Source organism: Cavia porcellus, unplaced genomic scaffold (assembly GCF_034190915.1).
Source record: "Cavia porcellus strain 051 isolate PalLab524CR breed Dunkin Hartley unplaced genomic scaffold, mCavPor4.1 scaffold_2, whole genome shotgun sequence".
NCBI lineage: Eukaryota > Metazoa > Chordata > Mammalia > Rodentia > Caviidae > Cavia > Cavia porcellus.
In genome coordinates, this window is record NW_026947485.1 from 78,853,735 (window position 1) to 78,879,824 (window position 26,090).

The 26,090-nt window shown below is 47.4% G+C and overlaps 1 protein-coding gene and 1 long non-coding RNA gene across 3 annotated transcripts in view; one reads left to right on the forward strand and one right to left on the reverse strand.

Annotated features, from left to right (window-relative positions):
• Sorcs3 (sortilin related VPS10 domain containing receptor 3) overlaps window positions 1–26,090 on the forward strand; it is a 591,788-nt gene that overhangs the window by 15,143 nt on the left and 550,555 nt on the right. The window lies entirely within an intron of this gene.
• On the reverse strand, window positions 1,461–9,832 carry LOC134472713 (uncharacterized). Of its 2 annotated transcripts, XR_010042640.1 has the most exons (6): window positions 9,531–9,832; window positions 8,077–8,188; window positions 5,880–5,999; window positions 4,737–4,814; window positions 4,475–4,609; window positions 1,461–3,143 (listed from the first exon to the last, which is right to left on the reverse strand). It is a non-coding gene; the product is annotated as an uncharacterized LOC134472713 (long non-coding RNA). The 2 variants fall into 2 exon arrangements; XR_010042642.1 differs by lacking the exons at window positions 1,461–3,143; window positions 4,475–4,609; window positions 4,737–4,814 and adding an exon at window positions 5,307–5,433.

Below are 26,090 nucleotides of genomic sequence, written 5' to 3' on the forward strand. Positions count from 1 at the left end.
CGCACAGTTGCCCAGCTGAGCCCCGTATGATCTGCCAGCCCTGGCCACGCTTACCCTATTGAGAACCAGTGATGATTGTATAGGAATAAGTGATTGAGATTTGGATTATTTATTCCATAGCTTTTTTTTTCTCAGCAAAAGCCGACACAGTCAAATATGAGAGGTGTAGCACATTTGTGGGAATGTAATTACTGTGTACAGTGAAACTCACCCGGGTTTCCAGGTTGTTGGCTTTCTGTATGAATGCTTAGGGCTTGGCTTACTTAGGAGCAACTTCTGGCCTTGCTTGGCTCTCATCTGTTTACAATTGAAGGTTTCTTTTTTTCTGGAGTTGAATGAGGTGGGTCAAATTCATGAGGTAAGTCCAAAAGAATCAATCTTCCCCTGTATTTTCCTTTTCCCTTTTCCCCCAGCAGCCTGATCACACCCCGGCAGTGCACTGAGCTGAGTGACTTTGGGTTTCATGGTAGGGACCTCCAAGCCCTACTGCTCAGGGGTTCCTTGTGCCAGCTGAAGTTCATTTTTTCTCTAACTAGGAAGGTGGACTTCACTTTAAAGGGGAAGAAATGTAGGTCCAGGGATTTTCTTGGTCTTGACTGATTATTTAAAACATATTAGTTGTGATAAAATATTTAGCTTTTAAACAACAAATTTAATAGAGGGAATTGTGTTTTATTTATTAATGGCAGTTGCAGGGAGATTGGTGGGAGTTGTGCTCAAGTGCACTGTTGTAATTTTGCAAAGCATAGTAATTACTGTAATATTTTGTTGAATTATTAATATCTTCTATGCCTGTAGGAATATAAGCTTCTGCAGTCGAATTCATTTCAAGATTGCCTTTTCCCCCTCCTGGTTTTTGTTTTGTGTTGTGTTTCCTTTTGTGCACTCATGAATTTTTTAAGAAATGGAGTGAAGGGGCCGAGTTGATTATATGGTGTGGAACGTCCTCGTCACCGCCTGTAACTGAATGGAGGCAGGCAGCAAGGGAGCATGCTCGTTCCTGGATGAACCTCCTGCTTCAGCCAAGCCTGTGCGCGGTGCCAGCCTGAGGGGTGCTCAGGACATCACGTCTGGTGAGCAAAAGCTCATGGCGGGCCTTGTCCAGAGGCTGAGGTGCAGAGAGAGAACAGTGGTGTGTGTGTGTGTGTGTGTGTGTGTGTGTGTGTGTGTGTGTGTGTGTGTGTGTACGTGTGCACCTGGATGTACGGTTTTGCATCTCCAAGTACAGTTGACTTTCTTGTAATGCGGTTGGTTCCTGTGTGTGTGGAAGCAGCCCCGCTCGCCTTTGTTAATTGCTTCATCAGCTGTGTGCCTGCACGAGACCTCTGTGGGCGAAGATGACGATGAAGACAGCTTGCAGTTGTTGCTGAGTGGGCTGGGGCTGCGGCAGGACCCTGGATCTGAGTGCAGGATTACATGTGGGGCATCCCTATTGCTAAACTGGAAATCAGAAGCCGGCTTTCACACCACCCACCTGCCAGCATTGTAAAATAGTCCAAGTTAGCCCGTATCTGAGACTCGGGTTTCCCCAGTGGTGTAGTAGTTGCAAGTATCAATGAAATCTTGTAATGGGAAGGGGATCATACACTGTAGATCAGCAGGAGTATGTAAGGGCACGCCATTGTTGCTAAATATTATGAAAGTTGTTCATACTTTTAGTATTCTTTTTTGGGGGTGGGGAGAACTTTGTGCTGGATTTTTGTGTGTGTGCATGTTGTGGTCAGAAACATCACAGTCATTCATTTGGGTAGGACATTGTGTACTCAGAGAGCCTCTTAAAATGTAAATATTCCAAGATGATACTTTAGGTTGGGTGGAAAACTTAATGCCCTGATCACATTGTTTTCCTGATAAGTGTGGCCAAGTCAGATTATGGAGTGCCCGTGTCCCTCCATCAGGTGGTAAAGATGCATCAATATCCAAATGTCTAGTGCTGTTCTGCACTGACCCTGCTGTCCACTAAGGTTTCAGTGTGGTCTAGAGATTTTCCTGCTGGAAAGTGGCCCTATAAAGGGTGAATGGTCAGAAGAGTTGTTGGGAGACAGGAAATGCAGGTCCCCTTAGGTGGAGGAGTAGCGCCTTCCTTTGCATCCAGCCCCACCTCTGACTGGTGAGCTGTGCAGCCTTTGCAATTTCTTTTATGAGACCCCCCTTTTCTCCTCTCTGACCCCAGGGTTGAGTTGCTTGTTGTGGCTGTTGTGAGCATTTTGTGAGTTTAAAGTGTTTAGCAAGGTGCCTGCTGCATGGTAGAATATACTCTAAGATGAATTCAGATTCTTATTATTAGATAAAAGAGGTCCTGAAGATCAGCCTGGTCTCCCTGCTGGTGGGTCGACCTCCAATGAGTCCTGCTTTTGTCTCCTGTTGAGGCTGTGCATTTAAAGGGGAGGAGAAAGTGGTCCCTTCCACGACCCTGAGGGCCCTGCACCTGGCCGAGGGAGCAGGGCTTCTGTGCATCACTCCGGCAGAGAGCCACTCCAGCAGAGGCAGGTGCAGGGGGCCAGCCAAGGCTCATTCATGGCCCCCCATTTCCTTCAGTCCCAGACAGCAGCAGCTCCAGGGTCATTTTCAAATTCCATCACAGTGGATGCATCATAGCTGCACTTACTGAGGGGTGCACTGAGGTAATTTAACCCACGTCTGCATCGCGTGACAATCAGATCAGTGTCATTAGCGCTGTTTCTGTTTCCTCCAGCCTTTGTCATTTCCTGGGGTTGAAATCTTCAAAGGCCTCCTTCCTAGTTATTTTGAGACATATAATCAATTAATGTAGTCACTCCGCGGTTCTGTGGAACACACTCATTTATTCCGCCTGTCTGCTGTATTTTGGCTCTTCTTGACTCTATCCATCGTTTTCTTACTTCTCCCAGGCTGAGGTGAACTCTGTTCGACTCTCTGTGAACCTGACTTCTTTTAGCTTGTGCACATGGGTGAGGACCTGTAGTAGTTTTTGTTTTTTTGCTGGGATTATTTCACTTAAGAAAATGTCCTTTCGTTCCATCCACGTTACTGCAGACAACAGGATTTCATTCTTTTTGTGGCTGAATAATATTCTGTTGTGTATGCAGACCACAGTGTCTTTGTTCATCCCTCTGTTGATGGACTTCTAGGCTGACTCTTTATCTTGAGGATTGTGAGTAATGCTTTGGCAACACAAGAGTGCAGACATTTGATATTCTTTGATATACTAATTTCATATATATTTCATACTATATTTCACATAATTTCATATATATTTCATATATGTAATTTCACATATAGTTTCATATACATTCATGATTTTTTTTTTCTGTCTTTTTCATTGGTACCAGGGATCGAACTCATGACTGCCTGCTTGCAAGGCAGGCGCTTCTGCCGCTGAGCTAAATCCCCAGCCCCAACATTCATGATATTTAATTTCTTATATATTTCATGTATATAATTTCACATATATTTTTATGTATAATTTAGTATATGTAATTTCATATATATTTCATGTATACATAATTTCATATATATTTTATATCTAATTTCATATATATATTTTATGTATGTCATTTCATATATATATTTTCATGTATGATTTTATATACATTTCATATATATAAATTGCAGGATCATATAGTGTTTTATTTTTAGTTTTTTGAGGAAACTGTACATAATTTTTCATAGTGACTGATTGCGAAATACTTCTCTAACAAGGGATTAATATCCAGAATATATAAAGATCTCAAATCAATGGCAAAAATTCAAATAATCAAGTTAGAAGTGGGCAAATGATCTGAATGAAATGAATCAGTGTTTCTCAGAAGATGATTTGTAAATGGCTAAGAACTGTCATGAAAAAATGCTCAAAATCGTACTCCACTTAGGTTACTATAAGAAGATAGAGAAGTCAATGCTGATGAGGGGTGGGGATGGGAGCTCTTACCCAGCCCCACCTTAATGCCCTTAGAGGGGGCGTGGTGACGTGCGGGTTGGACTGTGCATTGGCACAAAATAGCAGGCACCTCTGAAGCTGGGGTGCTGAGGCCCTGTGTCTGTGGCTGTGCCTGCTGCTTTTGGGGGTTCGCTTTTTTTTTTAGGTCACTGAGGTGGCTTCTTGAGAGTGGGCTGAACCATGGTGCATCCTGCATGTAATGCTGTGTCCTGATGCCCTGTGAGCTGGCGGCATCCTCGGTCCCTCGGTCTGCTGGTCCAGCCAGCAGAGTGTGGCTGTGCTTTGGTCCCTTGGGGGGCGGTGGGGCCACACCAGAGCCTGTGTGAGTTTTTGGGTGGGGGTGCTGCACCAGAGTTGGCTTAAAGCAGAACAAAAACAGCAAAGGATGCAATGCAGTGCCCATGCTCTCCTCCCTGCCCCTCGTTCTGTCCCCTGCACTGTACCCTTTGTTTCTCTAGCTTTTCCTACCCTATGGGAAATGGTCTTATATTTAACCTTTGTCTCCAGTTTTTTTTTTTTTTTTTTTTTCTGAGGCCTTCACACTTTCAGTTTTACCTTTTAATGGTGAATGAAACTTGCCATCTCCAGCAGAGATAGGCCAGCACATTCTTGGCCAGGGACACCGGTTTCTCATCTGACCCTACTCAGCCTCCATGAGTTCCGAGAGGTTTGTCCGAGGGTGCTTTCTCTCTGTTGGGGAAATGCTTGTCATTATGGGTTTTTATTTGGGTAGAGAAAGGGGGAACTGGGGATAACTTTGTTTTACTCTGTGCCCACTTAATTTTTATTGATCAAAAATATGTGCAATAAAATTTACCGTTTCTTTGGCTTGTGTCTAGATGTCTTCCCAAAGCCTTGTGCAGGCCTAGGTGGGGTACTTCAGAGGTGGCAGAACCTAGGGTGTGTGATGCTGGGATTAAGGCTGTGTAGTTACTGAATTAGTCCCCTGATTGGTTAGGCATGGCTCTGGGAGTAGATAATGGGGAGCCTCACCCTGAGTGTGAGTAGCACCACCCAAATGCTGGTTGCCTGGATGAATGTAAAGGATAGAAACGAAGGCAGCCTTGCTGCAGGGCCTATTTCATTGTTTTGATTCCATCTGCCTTTCATGAGCTGTTTCTCCTCTGTGGTGCCCCTCTGCCATGCCACCGCTGCCTTGGAGCCAGCCAACTATGAACTGAGATTTCTACAAACTGTGAGCTAAATAAACCTTCCCTCCTTTAACACTGGGCATCAGGTATTGTCTCGGCAACAAGGAACAGATGCTATGTGAATCATTTGAATAGATGATCTCAGTGGCACTAACTACAGACATGGTTACACAGCCACACTCCAGCTGGACCTTAAACTCTGTCATTGCCTAAACAGAGGCACTCGATCACTTCAACGGCGATTTCCCATTGCGGCTTTCCCAACTGTTGGGTTCTTTTCTTCGGTGTCAGAACAAGTATGGGGACTTCCATTTCTCTTATTTTTTTGCTTTCTCCTGTCCCATCTCTGTTTTTCTCTTCTACCTGGAGTAGGGATGAAAAGAAACTTTATAGGGAGCTGGGATCTAGAACAAATGTGTTCTATGGTAGAGTCAATATTTCCTGTATTTGATCACTGTCATTAAAAATCCCAAATGACCTGTGAGGTGTGATTTGGGCTACGCAGATCATGTTGCAAGGAGCAGTTTCGAAAGTGTTGAGAACACATCTCTAACTGTGCTTCGGTCTTGGGAACTAAGAGCTGTTCAGACTTGATTTTGGTCTCCTGGGAACTTGAAATCTAAGAGCAGTGTGAGCAGTTAGGATAGAAATGTAGACCCGTGCTAGAGACCAAAGTGTAGCCTTTGGGGATGGGAGCTCATGTTTGCAGAGGGCCTGCTGCGTCTTCTCCTTTTCACACACAGAAGCTGTCTGTCCCTTTCTCACAGTGATGGGACTGTGGGGAACAATCTGTAGACGGCCACGGTTACCTTGTACTGAGCTGCAGGACAAGGGAAGTAGAGGAGAAGCCTGGTAAGCTGGAAGGTAGCCGGTCTCCCGCTGTGGTGACATAGCAGTGGAGCTTTGTGGATTTTGGCAGTGGAGACAGGCTGAAAGACACAGGTAGGGGTGAAGAGATCAGCTTTTGTTTCTCTGCAGAAAGGTTCAGTTTTATAACAGTGGATAGCATTCCGTGAGCATGCGTCCTGTGCTAGATTCTGAGCTCTCTCCTTGGCATCCAGTACCTCTGGTGAGGTTTCTGGTGCTGCCAGGCTCATTGTAAGCATGAGCAAACACAGCATGGGGGTTCAGCACTTAGCGCAGGTCAGGCAGCAGAACCACAAGACCCACCTGGGCCCACCAGACCCAGGCCCAGAGCGTGCTCCTCCATCTCTGACTGAGATTTCTCAAGTCCTGGGCTTCCCTCCAGGGGACCCTGCTGCTCTCCAAAGCCTTTGCTGCATGTGTGCACAGGAACTCTGGTTTTTTTGAAGCACAGCTGGAGGTGACAAGGAGCAGGTATGTGCATGTGTATGTGTGTGTAAAACTGGATGAGACAGAGGTGAGATGTGGCCAGGCCACAGAGGCACTGTGTTGTGTACTGACAAAGTCACACTTTATTTTTGTAGGCAGTGAACAACCTTTAGCAAGGGAGTAATTAACAGTGGCACTGATAATTCTCAGAACACTCCCTGCTTCTCAGACAGAAAAACAGAGAGGTGCAGTGGCTTCCCCCAGGCATGTCCAGCCTCCTGCAGCTGGCGGCAGAAACAGAAGCCTCTCTTTCCAGCCCTGGCAGCTGCTGGCTGCCCTGCCCTCCTCTCCCTCTGCCCGCTTCCTTTCCCGGCAGCGCCTCGTGTCTGCTCTGTCCTTTCCACCACGAACCTTGCTGGAGCGGAGCGGCTCTCCATCATTAGAGCAGCCAGTAGGGTTCTGCTGTGATTAAAAGAAGCCAACGGGGGAAGCAAAGCAGAGCAAGGAGAAAATGCAGCCACCAACAAAGCATCTCATTTCCCACACCAACTCCCTAACAACTGCCACTCTCTGCTTTTGTGGGAAGCTGCTTGCTTCACATGCAGCAGAGGGAAGCCCTGCAGGGTGGCGGGGGCAGGCAGGCTATTAAGTTACCATCGGAATGCCAGAGTGGGGCTCACTTCCGTCTTGTCCTCTCTACCCCACAGAGCCAAAATGATCAAATATTAAGAATTAACAGAGACCTAAAGGTCTTGCAGTTCAACTTCTCTAACTTCTCCTCTGATATCCCTGATGGCTTCCATCTTCCCTGGCCCCCCAGATTTGCTGGACCAGCACTGAGGGAGGAATCTGAAGACACTTTCACCAGCAGAGAAGACTGGCCACCCAAGCCTGTTGTTATTTGGTGGCGATGACTCCGGAAATGTCTAATTTATTCATTTTGTCCAATTAGTCCTTTGCTCTCTGAAATGCTTTTTCTTGGTTGCTGAGCAACTGGGGTAGACTCTTAGCACGTGCCTGCTATTGGAGACTGAACGGTAGTTTTCTCCTTCACCCCCCACCCGCCCCCATGTGTCTGGGTTTCTGATGCACTTTGATGAGGAGTACCTCCCCAACACCCCCAGCCTTCTCGCCTTCCCCAGGCCTCTCTGAACACGCTTGCTGTCTGCCTTTGTCCATCTCCAGAGGTGACTTTTATGCCAAGCATTTGTCATGGACAAGGAAAGTGACAGAATGTACTGGTACACAGAGAAGCACTTGCCAAATAGTGGAGATTAGCCTTAAAAGAGCTTTGCTGGCTTGGGGGCCTGGCTCAGGGTGGGCTGAAGGGCATTTGGAAAGAGGTGGCAGATGTCTTTGGGTGGGGTGGTATGAATATGTGTAGCGGGGACAGCACTGATTCCTTCCTAGTGTGTCCCAGCCTGGGAAGCCTTATGAGCAGTCTGCAGGAGAGGGATTTGGAGTGCTACCCAAATGGACAGGATTAACCCAGGGAGGCAGCAGAATGCTTTGAAGCATCATTCCTGAAATAGTACCTGGTCCAATTTTAAGCTGTGAAAATGCCTCAGGCTCTTTCAGTGCGTTGGAATGCTAGGGCAGGACTTAAGAGTCCAGACTTCTACTTTTCTCTGTGATTTTTCTTTTTAATGCAGTGCTGGGGATGGAACCCAGGACCTCACACATGCTAGGCAAGTGTCCTCCCACTAGCTGTACCTTGTTCAGCTCCATGTCTGTGTTCTTACAGCTGAGGACGTGGTGTCTCCAGAGTTCCAGGCCTCTCATTTGCTCACATCACTCCTCTTAGATCTCAGTCCAGGATCTTTGTCTGTAAAGTTAGTCACTTGACTCACTAGAGTTACTTTAGGAAGTCAGCTTTAATTTAAAATAGTTGAAGTTTGCCCTGGAGATATGCTGAGCTCAAGGATCTTGGCTTTTGTTGTTTCCTTCACCTTAATGTGTGTTTTACAACAGCATATACTTGGGCCAAGTCTTCAGATCTGAACAGGCAATGGCCCCTTGTCCTCTGAGGCCCACTTGGAGTGGAAGAGTTAACACTCAGCACAAGAACTGGGCTCCTTACCCTGAGCCTAAGCTAGTGGTGAAGGACCTGCAGGAGTGGGGTCCAGGTTGGCCTTTCCTGCCCATAGGGACAGCACAGGCCAAGAGACACGAGAGGTCACCATGGCCTTGGTGACTGGAGGGTGGCCTGGGAGTGGAGCCTTCAACCTTCTGGCTTTTCTCTGATCTATGGTAAATGGTTTGGTGCAGCCCATGTTGGTGTCTGAAGACACTGCTTCCTTCTGTACGGAATAATAAGAAAGCAGTTATCTTTATGTATGTGTGGGTATGGAAAAGCATATGTCAGATTTCCTAGATGGAAATGACTTCCCTTTGAAGTTAGTTCATAAATAATGATGAAGGGCAGAGAAGTACCCATGCACTGCGCACGTATTTGGCTGTTGCTGTGGACTTTAATTCACCAGGAGTGGAGCATTGAGAACTTGCTGCCTCAGAGAGAGGAGGAGCTCCATGCACTGACGCCCCTACTCCGGAACCTCCTATGGGCTCAAAGGAAATCTTATATTTTATTTTATTTTTTCTCTCTCCTTCCTTCCTCTCTTCCTCCCCCTCCCTCTCTTTCTCTCTGACACCTGGAGTTGAACTCAGGCCTCAAGTTTGCCGGGCAGGTGCTGCACTGTTGAGCTGCTTTTCATGGGACAGGACCCATTCTTTGGCACTGACAGTGATGGCAGTCACCCGGTTACTCTGAGATATCAACTAGCCAGTAGCAGTGAGTTCCCTGACCAGGCCTTGGACTGCAAGGAGTGGGTCTTCACACCCAGGCGTTGCTGGGCAGGGACACACTCCTCTTCCCCCAGCTGCTGACTGGGTCCCTGGTGGCATCACCTTTTCCCTAGGCCTCGTTGAGGGCCTAGAGATGGCAAGCAGCATTATGAGATGCTTCTTAATACAGTTTTACTTCTGGGAACTTCCTTAACAAGGCGGTTTGATTTCCTCTAGGAATTAAACTGGGGGTGGCTATTGTTTTTCTGGTGAGACTTGTTACTCTAAAATGTGTGCTGTGCCCCAAATCACAACAGTCTGCCACTGGCACACTCAGACCCACGTTGCAGTCTAGGGCTCTGGCGATGGCTTTTGTGCAATACCCGTCTGAGGCTCTGGGCTTTGGTGGACGGAGAATGGATGTGCTGGGGTCTCCAGTGAATACCACCTCTTCTTCGTCGCTCTGGTTTCCTTTGGTGAGAGATAAGTCTTGTCTTGGTGAACTTGGACGGCTGTTGTTTGCTGAATGAATCTGCCAATTGGTGGTGGGAGGGAATGGCGCTGTCTTTCTTGTCCTCATTCCTTGCCATGTCCTAAGTGGTTCAGTTTCCCATTTTCTGGATGTGCCCACATGGATTTTTCCCTCCCCCTCTTATCTAAGGAGGCAGGGTACATCTGGTGCCAGATTTCATTCAACCCTGTAACAATCCCCCCTTTATGACATCACTGCTCATCACCATGGAAACATTCCCGAGTCACAGAGACTGGATTGTAGCATCATAGCATTAGGCTGCCACAGGAGGAGAGGATAAGAGAGGATTGAAACTGCCTGGGTAGATGAAAAGCCAATAAACTAGCAAGCAGTAGTGGAACTAGAGGGTTTCTGCAGCGGCAGTAATGTAAGATTTTTCTGTTAAGATCCTCAACTGAAGGGTGCAACTGTGGGTTGCTGGAGTAAACCTCACCTCTATATGGAGGATGAGCTGGTGTGAATTGTGGACCCTGGATCTTTGATCTTATTCAAGAATGATTAAGATTAGGGGAAATTGAATAATTTTAATGGGATATATCCTGTGTCATATTTTTTCATTTGATTCTCTTAAAATCTCCATTAGTTCAGGGAAGTTAAAGTTGGGTAAGATCAAACAGCTGAAGAGTGGCAGAACTGAGAATTAGGGGTGTCAGATGTGACCTGCGTTCTTGTGCAGTTTAGGTGTGTGTATGTGTGTGCGCATGTGTGTTACAGGCAATTATCAAATAAAAATGCATTAGCATTGTGGAAGGTGACACGAGAACACTGCTTCCGTGAGGGGGTGGTGCAGGGATTAGGGACCACTCCTGTGTTTTTGTTACTAAATTTGGAGCCCTCCTCAGGTCTAGGAGGTACACACCCACTTATGCATGCAGTTCCCATGTTGGTGTAGCCCTGCTTGCCTGAATTCCCTGTAGGAAGGTCCACTGGCACCATCTTCCCAACTACCTGGGCTGTCCTTGTCTGCATATTTGTCTGCTCTTTTTTTCCTGAGAGTTTGCTGCCAGCTTCCTTACCTCCATCCTGCTCTTTATCAAGTGAATAAGGACCTTGAGTGAAGGTAACTTTTTCTGGTATTTTTGTTTTTGTAATGTTGGGGATCAAACCCAGGAACACTCATGTGCTAGGCACCTACTCTACCACTGAGCTGTACCCTTAGCCCTCTTCTTTCTTACAGATTGCTTTAACCAAAGATCAGCTGGAAGATCTGCTACCCAATAAGTGGATAGTTTCTTTAAAGAAAAAGATGAATAATTAGATTTTACATAGTTAAAAGACGTTGTCTTGCTGGGCATTGGGATTCACATCTGCAATCCCAGAACTCTGCAAGCTGAGGCAGCGGGATCTCGAGTTCAAGGCCAGCCCGGATTACAGAAGGAGCCCCGCCCTGAAGAAACGAGAGAAACAAGAAAAACATTGCACTGTAGATTTTCCTTGTCACACCTTGGCCAATGAGTGAAGAAGTAACAATTGAGTGTTAATACACCACACACACATACACACACACACACACTCTTAGCTCCGAGTAACTGGCTTGTCCTGAGTAGCTCAGGGAAGCTTTTGCTATTGTGTATATAACTCAGTCTGCTGGAGGTTTTCATGGGATCCAACTGTGTTTTTCCTCTTGGTTTTATTCACCATGTTCCATAGCGTGGCATCCACCTGCTTACTACCTCACAGGGGTTTTAGGAGCTGCAGGTACTACGCCATGGAACCCTAGTGGTGGCCCACTTGGTGATAACTGGGTCTGAGGAAGCCTGCTATCCATTCACATCACCTACCGAGGCTCACTCTGACTCTCGAGAGGCCCCTCCATTGCACTTCTAGATTGAGAGCAGGCCGGTGTCTGTTGCTGTCTGACTCAGCCTAGTGCCTTGTTGGTCATAGTTCTGCTACTATGCTTTACTGCAGTGCACGCATGTGTACACAGGTAAGATTTTAATTAGTGAGCCACATAAAATGTGTTTACAACCCATGCTTGTCTTTCCCAGGACCTGGAGTAATGGGGTTTGACGGCTAATGGGGCTCCTTTGGACCTGCTTTATTGATTCTATCAGAACCATTTATGACTGGTGCAGACAGAACAACTAAGTGGTTTAAATTTTTTTTTCTTTTAAAGTGATACATAGGGAGTCATAGAGTGAATTTAGTTAAGATCCTACCCTTTGTGCAGATAAACAAGGTTTAGATACTGGCTGTACCTCTTCCAGCTCTATGTGGGGCAAGTTACTCCAGCCTCTGCACTTAAGTGTCTTCCTTGTTAAGATTGGCGTGAATCTTAGTGCTTGCTCCATGAGTTGCATGTTCAGACTCAGCAAGGTTCACCTGTGAGGTCAAAGGTAATTCTAAAACAGATCAAATATGCCATCTGCACTTTCTCTGAAAAACTTAAGGAAAACCTTTTTGAACTCAGTGTAAAACTGTACTTACAGCAGATTGTATCTGTACTTTCTCAAATTTGAATTAGAAGGATCAGAATAATCAGCATTTTCATTTCTCATCATTTACAGACATCCTAGGTAAAGGCGACTTAGAGAAACAGTGCGATGCAATTGATTTCTGAGAGCTTTATGAAATATTAGAGACAGTTTCCCAAGCATGACCCTGACCTTAGAACTGGAAAGCAAGTTAAACAGCCATAATCCCACGCCTACAAGGATAAATCAAACCGTTCTCTCCAGATGGTGCTGTGGAGGAGAAATTCATCCGAACGTGTGTGGTGTGTCCCCACACTGACAGGGTGAAGGAGCCCGCTCTGGGTGTGAGAAGTGTTGGGAGCCAGCCCTACCCCCCAGAACTGGCTCTTCCGGAAACTGGCTCATATTTCAGGATTTGGGAATCCTCAGTTACAGAATGGAAGAAAGTGATGACTATGAGGTATTTTTCTTAACATTTTTTATTGATACTTTATATATATGCATCACTGCACAGATGTAAACAGTATTTTTATGATAGTAAAATGCACATACAAATTTACCATCATAACCATTGTAAGCATGCAGTCCAATGCTATTTAATGTGTTCATAATATTGGAAAACCATCACTACCACCCGTCTAGCATCCAACATGCCACAAAATTCAAAACGTTCTGAATACAGACATCATGTCACAGATATAAAATTTTATACCATGAAACTTTGTATTGTAAACAGTTATTAAAAATATTGTATCGAATTACTGTGTATTATAAGGTATGGATGAAACAAACTAATTTTGAGCTTAGACTTCTGTCCCACCCCTGAAGCATCTCATCATATATATGGCAATAGTCCAAAATCTGAAAAAGTTTGAGATCACAGCTATGACTGGTCTCAAGCATTTTGGATAAGGGCTACTCAATCTGTACTCTATTAGCTGTTTTCTTTGTGGTTGTAATGGAGAGTATATTTAATGTAAAGCAATAGTACTCTTAACTTGAATTTATACCATCTTAAAATCCATGGCATACAAAAACTGCTCCTTTAGAAAACTGTTTAACCAGCAATTTTGGTTGTTGATGTTACAAAACGATATCTGAACATCATGTGTCCAAAGGAGTTAGCTAGTCATTCTTCAAAACGTGTTAGCTAGCACACACAGGTTTTAAGCAACATATCAATAGTTTTATATGTTACACTGATGTTACCCTACTGCTTAAACAAGCTTAAGATCTGGAATGTGTACAGCACTCCAGAAAATTCCTTCCCTTCCCTTACACATTGATAGTCTCTTCCTGAGGAAGTAATGAGTATTCTGACTGTTTGGCCTGTTTTTGAAATTCATGGGGACAGAATACCAGAGTGTGGTAGACAGAATCCTAACCTCTGGGTTTGCACTGGTCTCAGTAACCTGCCTCTAGTAAATATCCTACAGCAAAAGTGACGGGTTATCACTTGCAAGGTTAGTTCACAAGAGACTCTGGTTTTCGTTTTGCTTTCTTTCTCTCTGATTCTTCTTGTTTGCTCTGATGAAGCCCGCTGCTGCCATGTTCTGAGCTGCCCTTGTGGTAATGTCCAGGGATGAATGGAGGCCCTTGGCTCTATTTTATTCATTTAGTATGTGACTGGGCATGGAAGAAGCCCTTCTCCCATGGATCCTGGAGATTAGGGCAGCCTGGTTGAAATCATGATTGAAGCCTTATAAAAAAAAAAACCTAACTCGGAACCCAGCTATACTGCACCTGGATTCCTGATCCACAGAAACGGTGAACAATAAATGTGTTGGAAGTCACTCGGTTTTGGAATAATTTATCACACAGCAACAGTTAACTGGTATGTACTGTGTTTTCTCTTTTGTATCCATTTAGCATTATATCTGTGGGATTTATCTCTGTTGATATATAATTAAAGTTCTCCATATTTCTGTTATAATAATTAGAGTTGAAGAATACACCCAAGTCAGTTATCTGTTGCATAATTGATGAACATCAGTGTTCTTCCCATTTTTTTTTGGCTATAGGAATATTCTTTTATATTTCAGGAGCATATGTACTCATTTCTTCTAGGAATATATACCCAAGAATACAGTAGCTGGGTCATAGAGCAGATTTTTAGTACATATGAACAGTTTTCCAAAGTGGTAAAACAGTTTACTCCTTGAAGAAATGTATGGCACAATTCTGATTGTGCCATTTTCTTGCCAAAACCTAGTGTTTTTTCATGTTCTTCTTCTGGCAGGTGTGGTAATGTAGCCCACCTGTTTTTAAGGTAATTCCCAGTGGATGCTGACCTCTGCTCATGTTTCTAATGGTCAGTTGGAGATATTCTTTAGTAAGATGTTTAAGGAAGTATTTTGTCTATTTTATGTTACATTGTATATTTTAAATACATTTTAAATACATAAGTAGATTTTAAAGAACTCTCCATTCTGGGTTTAAGTTCTTTGCCAATAAAGAGTCTTACTGTCAATGGTATATTTTTGGGAAAGGGTGTTCTTAATTTTAATAAAATATAATTTACCATTTTTTAAGATTGTGAAATATTTGCATGTTACAGGGTCTTTCTCCCATGTCTCATTCTAGAAGCTTTATTGTTTGAGCTTTCAAATTGAAGCTCATGATCCACCTGGAATTTCTTTTTAATGTGCTGATGGAAGGAAGAGGCAGAGGTTTTTCTCAGGCAGAGCTTGAAATGACATAGTATCATTGTGTGCTTTCAGTCTAAAATGGCCCCAAAAGTCTCATAGGTTAAGAGGTGAGGAGGGTCCTGGGGTGACCTGGAGGTGTGTCTCCTCCTTCCCTGGCTGTTCCTATTTTCTCTGCTTCCTGGTTGCTGCAGTGTGAGCAGTTTTCTTGTCTCTAGCTCTTCTACCATACTATTTTCCCTTTAATTTGGTCCCGTTGGCTTATCTTTTGTCTTAATACCAACCCCACACTGTCTTAATACTGTAGCTGTATGTATGATGAATGTACTTTTTTGGGGCAATTTAAGTTTTTCAGTCTTGTCTTTTTACCCTCCCCTCTTTGAGATGGTCTTGGCTCTTCTTGGTCTTTGCATTTATGTATACATTTGAGAATCCACTTGCCAATTTCCACACACAAAAATCTTGCTAGATAAAAATGCTACAATGGTTAGAAATACATTCTAAAACTAAGTTTGGGGAAATTTCTTTACACTTTGAATATCTTACAAATATTTCAATAGATTGATCCTCAAGAATTTGATACTTTTTGATGTCATTACCTGTTTCTAGTTTTTGTTGCTGATATTATCTTTAGATTCCTTTGGATTTTCTTTGCCTACCATCGTGTCAGCCATGAATCATGAGCGGTGTTCTGTGCCTTTCTTTTCTGTATACCTTTTATTTAATTTTCTTGCCTTATTGCACAGGTTATGACCTCCCTTCAGTGTTTAATAACAGCAATGATCCAAATTCTCTTTCTCTTGTTTCTGAGTTCAGAGGAAAGCAGTCGGTATTTTACTGTGAATTGTCAAGTTCACCCTAGGTGGTTGTAGAAACCTTTTATCCGACGAAGCGATAAAAAGACTCTTTGTAGTCTAGGATTTGATGATTGTCTCTGTACAAAAAATAAAAGTTGATATATACATGGAATAATAATGAATAAGAACAAGAAAAGCAAGAGAACTGTGGAAAGTGAAGGAACATGGTTGGATGCCATCAGAGTCCAAGTCACACTGAGAGCAGAGGCGCCTGTGACAGGGCTGGTGATGGGGGAGAGCCCTGCTCTGCTGAACTGGGTCTTATTCTTCCTACTGTACTCAGAGGGAGAGTAAGCAGAAGGGAAGGCCTGTACACAAGGGAACTGCTACTCCCGAATCTTCCGCTATGCCTGGAACTTTGCATTTCTTTACTTGCTCTCTCTCTCTGTGTGTCTCTTTTTTGTCTGTGTCTCAGTCTTCATTTCCTTCCTTGGGCGTTGGTTTCCACCTTGATCTTACTCTCTTTCTAGTGGCAGACTGGTGGTATGTTTTTCTGCCTCCACCCAGATCTGATGAGGCTCCTCTACGCTGGCCTGTCTCTACTTGGATTCAATCCCTGAGACACCCATTACATAATTCAGCTTGGCCCTGGTCACTCACATTGCAGTGGCTGGGACACGAAATTAATGGTCATGTCTGGATCTTTGTTGGTGTCCTGGTGGTGTCAGCTCTCTGCAAATCATGCCCGTCCAACAGTTACCAGCTCACACAGAGTCAGAGAGAGGAGCAAACTTCCGGCTGGAGGGAAGGCTATAATCACTCTTCACCTCAGAGAATCTGATTTTCGTGGTGACAAATCAGATCCATTTCCTGTGGCCAAAACTCTGTTCCGGTCCAACTTTGGAGGCTATTGGAAAGGCTGCTGGACCTTGCTGCCAGGCTTTCTGCATCTGGGCCAGTTCTCCTGGTATTTTTCTTTTTTTCAAAGTCTATCCTGAGGCTACTATTTGGTTTTTCCAGTCCTCACTGAATTAGGATAGTTCCATTTAAGTTAGAAAAATGCAAAACAACCATAAAAAGACTGAAGAAGAAACAGAATAGAAAAAGGTCCTCTATGCTGTGGAAGGTGAATACTCATGCACTTGGCAGTGTTCTCGTGTATTCGAGATGTTCCTCTAACATTAGCTCATGTGTCACAACCCACTGGGAACCTGGGTAGGTTTGTTCTGTGGAAGAAACATTTGTTGAGGAAGAGGCTGCGGTTCAGACTGAGAAGTTGATTCATTAGTGAAACAGACACCCAGTGGTTTCCTGGGCTGAATGAGACCACTGCCTGTCATTGTTCTATTACATAAGGTAGCAACTTTTTTCTCAACCTCAGTCTATAAGCAAGGCCTCCAGAGTGCCCAACTGTTTCTGAGTATGACACTTTGAGAATGGTGCGTGATGCAACATCATCCCATTCTGGAAACAAAACATTCAGAGTGTGTGTGCGTGTGTGTGCGCGTGTGTGTATGTGCATGTGCACATGCTTATTAGAGAGCACACCAAAATTGCTGCATCTCTGAGATTTTCAGACTTCTTCCTTCTTGCAGGAGGGACTGTGTGAACAGACATTTGAGCAGTAGGAACTCTGTTATGCGGAGTGTGAATTTTAGGAGTTACAGAACTAATGTCAGGGTTGGACACTAGTGTATTGGTCATCTAACCACTAGGCAGTTGTGGGGATGCTGATGTTAAATTTCTTAACTGGGGGTGGACTTCTTAGGTAAACAGAATACACTTTAAAAGTGAGCAGGGAAGTAACTTTGGGGTTCCATATCTTCTCGCACCTTGCTGTTGGATGACTGAGTTCAGAATTAGGATAGGTGGCCACAGCATGAGGCTTTGGTGGAAGGAAACCCTGCCCAGGTGAGGAGATTCTTGGTTGATGTACACAAAGATGAATCCAGAGAGTTCAGAGCTGCACAGAGAGCTAGTGAATGAATGAGTTCCTACACACACACGCTTGCATGTGCTGGAAATGTAGCAAGTTTTCAGTCAGTATTGATGAGTATGATTACTGATGCAAAGGAATTAAGAATTAAATTTAGGGTGTGGGTTGGAGGCAGAGCACCATTTAGGATGAAAAATGTTCAATGCTGAGAAGTTGGTGGGCTGGGTGTATCTCGCCGTGCTTGAACACTTTGCCTGTTGCTTTGGTGACTCTGGTAGGACTGATGCATGACAACATTCTCAGGAGTTGCTGCTCCCGTTGGTCTCCTGAGCTCTAGCAAGGGCTGTGTCTGTACCAGCTGTCCCTGCCTGTGAGATATGACATGCTCAAAATACACCAGTAAAATGCTGCAGCCAAGTGTTCTAAATGAGCAAGCAACCAGTGATACTGGCCCCTGAAATCAACACTATTCGAAGTTTAAAGAAGTAACAGGCATGGGACCCTCACAAGGCCACCTCTGTTCCTCTCCACTATGCCCATCTGCCATGGTCAGATCTGGGATCTCAGGAAGCATAAGAGACTCATTCAGTGCAGAAGACTGGGAAGAAGCAACACTGAAACTCTGCTTGAGACCTTCCAGAACTTGCTGTAGGTGCTCTGCCTGCTGGGCCTTGAAGCACAGGTTTTTGCTTTGACTTCCCACTCCTACAGGATCTCTGCTGGGCACTTCCAGTCACAGTGTTCCTGCTCCCTCTTGCCCTTGGTGGAGGGTTCCAGAGAGCCTTCTCACCTCTTTCAATTGCTAATAAATATTCAATTTTATGTAGCCCAGAATAATAAATATTCATGAACAACACAGTGCATCAAGATCCAACATTTTAGACTATTGTGCTTTTTTAATTAAACTGAAGCATGGAATTAGCCGCAGTAAAAGGAGGAAATAAAGTATGTATGTCTATTTCAGTGCTGCTGTGGGTCTGTGCAGGGTCAGATGGTCGGTGCTAAGGTCTGTAAAGGAGGCACCTATAGTGTCCAGACTGGCCACGTCCACCCATTTGTTCCCCTTTGTATTCCCTTATTCTCTTGTGGTTCCTCCTGTGCTTCTCAGAGGGACACGAATAGACTCAGAAAAGGACCCAAAGAAGTTTGGGATTCAGTCATGGTGGAGGCAGTTCTGTGGAGCAGTCATGTTAGAGTCATGTGGTGACTACAGGTAAACGCACCCAATTTGGTACTGCCCAGGTTTCCATCAGGACTCATAGCAGGTGGGTCCCGTCTCGGCTGTATTTTCTCAGCCTAGCAAGCATCCATTCTGGGGGTGCCCCAGAAGCAGGTGGACCGTCCCTCTATGCCTGGAGAGCAGCCTAGGCCCACCATGGCTTCCTGGGGCAGCTTCCCTCCCTGGGCTTCTGGTTCTCTGTAGGGCTCTTGGAAGGTGAGGCTGTGTGTTACGGCAGGCTGGCAGGTAGGCTGTGGGGGAGACTTGTGAGGTCTGGAGTGCTCCTGAGGCCCTGTTAGCTAGCTGTTTGTGGCAGAAGACCTGAGATAAGCACCTTGGGAGGAAGAAAGATTAATCTGGCTTCTGGCTTTAGAAGTTTCAGTCTGTGGTCAGCGCAGTCACCTTTGGGCCCAGAGAGACAGCCTGATGGCAGAGAGCTCATGATGGGTTAGTTGTTCACCTTCTGGCATCTAGAAAGAAGTGGGATGGGTGGGGACAAAATCCGTCCTTCAAACACGTGTTCCTGGGGACTTGCTTTCTCCCTTAGGCCCTGTAGTTTCTGCCACCTTCAGGTAGCACCCCACCTGTCAGCTGGGAGTCCAGCTTTCAAACGCGTGCTTTGGAGAGGCAGTTAGGGTCCGCATCATAACAGAAGTCTCAAGAACCGGCAAGTGGAGGCAGAACCAGAACCTCAGCAAAACCTCACAGAGGGCCAGGCCCGGGCTGGGAGAGCAGGAGCCAGAGGGCCCTGGGGAACAGATGGGGACAGCTGTCCAGGTCCCCACACCCCACACGCTCCCAGGATCCTTTCTCAGCGATGACAGCACGCGCACGTGGGCGCAGTGCACGCCGAGCTCGTGGGCTGTGTTTCCAGCGTTAAAATGGGAAATGTGATTTATTTTGCAGCATGTGCGTGGCGAGATGCTCATGAACCAGCCCATGGACTCTGTCCAAGTAAACAAGCCCACTGTGTGGAGAGGCGGCTGCTTTTTCCAGCCCAGAGAGGAAGGGGGCGGAGCGCTCTCTGTGGCCATGGGCCCCTGGCACAAGGAGGAGCCACTCCATCCCTGTCAGCCTCCCACTCCCGCCACTGCAGCGTGGGCTGAGCAGCTGAGAGCCACAGAGCTGTCTTTTGCGTCACTTTACTCTGTGGCCAGGATCAGTGAGAGGTGGACAGTGTGGTCAGGGCTGTGCGTATGACTACAGGCCTGGGGCCACTGCCTGGTGGGATGTGTGCTTGTGGTTGACTTCAGGGCCTTGGTTCAAGCTCGAGCTTTATTTATGTAGCTTTTGCCGAATCACTAGCTCTCTCTTCCTCCTCCATCAAGAGAGGACTGATCAAAGCCAGAGTCCTTCCTGGGACCAGCCAAGGCTCAGGGCCACCTGGGATGCTGTCCTTACTTTACATCCTGCTTGTTTCATTGGCTGATGCAGTTCATCATGTTGGCCTCTGTGCTCCCCACACAGCACAGTAGAAAGCCCTGCCTCAGGGCCTTTGCATGGACGATTCCTGCCTTATGGAATTCTCTTTTCCTAGAGAACTGCCTAGTTCCTTGCCCATCTCTTTCTGGTTTTTATTTTTATTGGTATGTATGTGCAGTACTTAATGAGCAAGTTCATCGTGGGGGCTGGCACATACCTTCTCAGCGAGGCTGTGCTAAAGTCATGTAACCCTCCACACATACCTTCTTTCCCTGCTTTGGTTTTCTTCCATTTTATTTATTTTAGCGCTTCACCTTATTTATTGTCTGTTTTCTCATGCGAATGTGAGCTCCGTGAAGACAAAGATTTTGTCTCTCTGCAGCCCCACTGGTGACACAGTACAGGAGGAGGGCGATGGAGGAGGCGGGGAGATTTAGCTCAATAAGGGGTCCTTACATCCTAAGCTTGCACACTCCTGGCTCCCCCAGATCTCCAGAGCTGTAAGAAACAGCCTCTCCAGAAGGCAGCCTGCTTACCTGAAGGACTTCGGGCAGGTGTGTGAGCAGGGCCCGTGGGCTGTGTGGCCTGGCTCTGTCCTGTATCAGCTCTGGGAAGCGGGGCTGGCTCCTGAGCCTCTCAGCCTTTCCTGAGAATGGGTTATGCTGCCAGACAGTGTAGGGTCTTTTGTTGTAGGAGTCCACACCAGTGTGAAGACGGCCTGCATCTTCCAAGCACCCAGCAGGCCATCATTTTCAACTGGGATGCCCTAATTTCAGGCAGGGGGTCGCCTCCTATGGAGCGCAGGTCAGCCTGCCAGTGTTGGGGGCACTGGTGTGGCTGAAGGGGCTCTGCCTCTTAGGCTGTTCTGGAAGAGGCTGGGTGTTGCCAAGCCTTTGGAGAATGGGCATCTAGGCAGGGAAGGGGTGCTTTGAGATGACACATGGCCTGGGAAACTTGGGTGCCCTGAGTTTGGTGCCATGGTAGAGGTTGGGCTAGAGGGACCTGCTCTTTCCCCTGAAGTGAGCCAGAAGCTGCTCATGAGGGCAGGCACAGGAAGCCTCACATTTTCTACTTTCATCTTGTCCAGTAGTTTAGACTTTTTCTGGCACCAGGGTTTGATCTGGTGTTTGAGTATGCAGCAGCTCAGGCCTCTTGGTCTCTCAGAAAAAGGCCCCGGGGGTCCTAGGAACTGGGGACTGGTGGCTTCGTTTGGCTGCATCCTAGGACCTCCTGGGTGGGCTGTTCAAGTCAAGAAGCCTTTGGGTCCAGGCTGTGAAGAATCTGGGAAGCTGGGAAGCCAGTGATACTTTGGAAAGAGAAATTTGGGGTATAGAACTAAAGTAGAACGTTTGAGAGTAAGCTTGTGTTTGCCCATTGGTCATAGGCATAGTCACAGGACAGACTTCTGTGGCCAGAACACCCACGGCTCAGTGGATTCAGAGAAAGGCGAGGCTTGGGAATGAGTCCCAGCTGCCTGACCACGGCTGGTCTTACACTTGTTCCTTGTGGGGAAGATGGAGAAGAAAGGAGCAGCCAGCACTTCGTGGTGAGCCCATGCAGCCCCCAGGGTGACTTCCACCCTCAGCACGAAGCTTGGAGGAGTGAACAGGAGAAAGGTATTTTCACCCTCTGCCTTGTCACTATCCCGATGATTCATTTTATGGGTGACTTTTTGTGCCAGCTGGTGTGTGTCACAAGACTCCTGTCCCAGCCAAAGAGTGGCTTGTAGAGGAACAGAAAAGCTACATACAATAATTCCAGGGTACACTGGGTTGGCCTAGGATTCAGAAGCAAGAGTCTTAAGTACTGCCTGTGGCTGGCAAGGCCTGGATTCACAGCAGTCTTACCCTGGATGGCTCAATGGTGCTGTGAGCACCTTTCCCACTCTAGGGACGCAGGCCACCCAGCAGAGACCCATGGGGTAAGACCCAGGGTTTGCTGTTGGGTGGGGGCTGAGAAGGCTGCAGAGTTCTGAGCAGAAATGGAGTCCCAAAGGTTCAGGAGTCAAGGTGGGGATTCCACAGGGACTCAGGGCCTGCCCCGGGGCCAGGAACCATGGTCCTGACACTCTCAGGGAGGTGACCCTTGGCAAATGAGGGACTGCAAACTCCGATTCCTCCTCAGTAACCCAGGGATTGTGGTGGCCACATTGCAGGCTGGCTGAATAGGTTAAAGGTGGGGACATTCAGATCAGGGCTGCTGGTCAGGGGTGTGGCCACGTTCACCAATTTTCTTTGCTTTATTTCTTGCGGCTGTCTTTTGTCAGTGGCATGGTTGTTTCCTTTGGAGTAGTGTCACGCAGTATCCATGTAGCCCATCTGTTCATTCGGTCACTTGCTCATCACTCAGTGAACACCCACTCTGTGCCAGGCACAGGAGTCTTACTGGGGCCAGAGAGGTAACCAGAGAGTGGTTCTTGGCCCTGCACACTGGCACGGGCTGTCTTGGGGCAGGTTGCTCCTCAGTGGACTTGTGCTGGTTAGGCCTGGCCACCACTGGCCACTCGGGGCCTCTAGGTAGCTTTTTCCTGTGTCTGCTCCCCAGATAGCTCAGCTGAAGGATGATTGTGAAAATACCAGTCTAGAAGTGGCCAGGGAGAAAACATGCCTGATAAAGGGCACAGTGCCAGCTTTTACTTAGAAAGTCCTCAGTCAGGGTCAGCACTGATGACCTGCTGGGGCTGTGGATACTCAGTGCAGGAGGCCCTATGCCGGCACTGTGGGAGGGTGGCTGGGCACGGACCCTGTCCTCAAGGTGGACAGTAAGGATGATGCCCTCCAAGATCAAGGATGAGCTCAGTTGTCCCATTGAGGTCACTTCTAACAGGCAGGCTGCTGCCCTCTGGCTCCATGGAAACCCTCTAAATGTGTATCACCTCCATGCCTCTCCTGGGGTGTGATCATGGCACCATGATCTTGGGGCTGCCTCTCTCTGCAGATCCAGCAGGGACAGGCAGCAACTGCAAGGGTGGCCTGCATGAGACTACCCACTCCCACTGGTGGATTCTGCCTGGAGTCCCATGCCTTCCCTTCTGAACCACAGCTCAGAACCCCCCCCCCCCAGGAGTGCCCCCAGCACTCAGCAGTGTGTAAGATTTCCTTAGTGCTCTGGCTCAAGCCCTGGCCCCCTTTCCCCACCTCATAAATGTGTGTAGAAATAAGGTAGTGTTTTTCAGTGGGGTGGCGTGATTGGCTTTTGGGAAGGAAAAATGTTCTTTGCCGTGCAGGATTATCCTGTCTTAGCAGGATTTAACTTCCCTGGTTTCTCCTGTGAAATGTCACTGGTGCCCCTCTCCAAATATCCCCTCCATCAGTGGTGAGGGCCTTGTGGAGACCCATTTACTTATCTCAGCACTGAAGTTAAACCTGGATACTGAGGTTTTAGCTTAGAGAATACTGCTCATGCATTCACACCTTTTGTCTTCAAAGAAAACATGTGACTCATGTGCCATGGGTGGGCCTCCACTGCTCTAGGCCAGCAGACCCCCTGTGGCTGACAGCTGACTGCTGGGCTCCTGCTTCTCCTCTGCTAGGCTCCTTTTCTGTCTGTCTTTCCTTTTTGGGATTGTGAGCCCCTCCCGCCTGAACCTGCAGTTTGTTTGCCCCTTGTTGCCCATGGCGATAGGGTCCTGCAGCCCTGCGATGGGGCCAGGGAGGAAATGGGGAACAGGAGGAACGTGGTGGGAGGCAGAGGGAAAAGCAGGTAGGGGAGGCATCACGGGTCCCCTGAGGGACATGGGCGCTGCCCTCTCCTGCAGCACCCCTGCACTGGCCATGTCCTCGTGGGGACGGGGAAGGTCAGGGTGGAGGGCAGGCAGTCTCTGGAACTGAGGCTCTGACCAAGGCCTGACATTCCCAGAGGCGAACAGAGCCAGGGGGCTCTTTAGAAGTGTGTTTAGGATCAGAGTCAGGAGCTGATCTTTTGGGGTGTGGAGGGAGGAGGAAGGAACAGTGATGACTGAGTTGGGATTAGGACAGGAACATGGGACTAGTGGAGGGGAGATACCAGCTGCTGCAGACTCTGACTGCAGGGACGTCAGTCTTCTGACTCACCCCTGCACCGGCCTTTTGGATAAATAAAGTGACAAATAACCGATTGTCGTGAGCACTGAAACACCCACAGCCAGGATGTCATGGAGTTGAAAACCTGGCATTCCCACAGGCCATCTCCACTCTGGTGTGACAGCCAGGAAGGTAAAGAACACAAGACAGAGCCACTTCAGCTTGGAAGGACACACTGCTCTTCTTTCTGCCTCTTCATTCTTCCTAAACAGCTCCCATGCCCCTCTCCTCCCTCCTGGCTTAGAAGTCTTTCATTGCACTTGATGGCAAGGACACAGGTTCTTGGAAGGACTTCAAATAGTGCTGTCTCTCAGAGCCCAAGAGAAACACTAGCCTCACCCTGTTGAAACATCCATGCAACTGTCCATCTGTCCCTCCATCTACCCATCCAGCCAACCATCTGTCCATCTATCATCCATCCATTGATCCATCCATCCATATATCCATCCATCCATCCATCCATCCATCCATCCATCCACCCCATCCTGACCTCAAATCCACCCTTTACCAAGATACCTCTCCTCTCAGCTGGCCACTAAGCTCCTAAGGTCAGAACCCATGCCTCAGATGTTACAAACCATCCAGCCTGAGCCAGTCTAGAAAGCTGGATGCTGCTGGGCATTCCAGGGGGCTCCCTGAGTCCCTTACCTCATTGCAAAAGGATGCCTCTGTCGCCAGTTCCAGTCTCAGTCCCCCTGCTCCCTAGCTGTGTGCCCTCCAGCAAGTTCTGAGCCTTAGCTTCATCATCTGTACAATGGGGATCACAATCCTATTGAGGGCGTAGGGTTTTTAGAGCACTTGAAGGAATAAGGCAGAAACTCTGCCTTGCCCAGACCTAAGAGCTCAAAAACAATGATGCTGACCATCTGCATTCTCCTTTGTGGCTACAGTAGACGGTTGGAACAAGAGGAAGAGGAAGAGGCATCTGTCTGCTGGATCCCCAGTCACAGCATGGCCAGAACAGCAGATAACAGCACCAGTGGATTTATCTGTTGATCTGAAATGCAGGCTTAACTGTATTCTGCCTCTCAGCCTTCATCAGTCCCATAGAAGCTGCCTGCTTTATGGTCCTGACTGGAACCATCAGGAAAGTGGGTCAGGGAAGTCTTGGGGAACTGGGGCAGCCCAATCCTGGCTGGTCACCTGCCCAGAAGTCGTGGGCTGGAAACAAAGTGGGAGAGGAAGCAGGGGTGAGCAGGCTGGCCAGGCAGAGGCTGTGCATGGTGGCAGGGCTGGGGACCCAGCTGAGGTGCAGGGACTGAGTATGTCCTGCACAGAGCAACTGTACTTGGGCCTGGGCAGAGTTGAGCAGTGCATGGGGGTGCACACCCCGCCACATGTTCAGGGGCAGGGGGCACAGCCCTGGCCGTGTTTTCTGTCTGGGAAGAAGCTTCCCCCGCCCATGGTGTACACCTCAGCTCCACTGCATTTCTCTGGTTCTTGTTCCTTTCTGTCTTCGATCTCCCTCTCCTCCCCATCCTCCTGCTTCCCTCCTTTCTTTCTGTCCCTCAGATCTTCCCTCAGGCTTCTGAGGGAACTGTGGGGCTCTCAGGAGTCCCCGCTCCCTGCGGGGCCTGGCCACAGGCTCCTAACCTCTCTAGGTGTCCCCAGCAGGCCAGAGTCCCTCCCTGCAGTGGCTGTGAGGGAATGCCCAGGGAGCTGTGAGGCTGTGGGGGTGGGAGGGCCGTGTCACTCAGAGGGACCTGAGCTTGCGGTTGGAGGACGCCTGGGTGGCCCTCCTTTCCAGGAAACATTGTTGCTCCCCCATGTGGGGACCACAAACCTCGCTCCCAGTTTTTCCTGCCTTGGCACATAACCTCTTCACAGTTTGCCTCCTTCATTTCTTTCTTGTTTCACCTCCCATCTGAAGCCCCAGGTAAAGGGAACAGCTTTGGGGGGCTAAGAAAGCTGTGT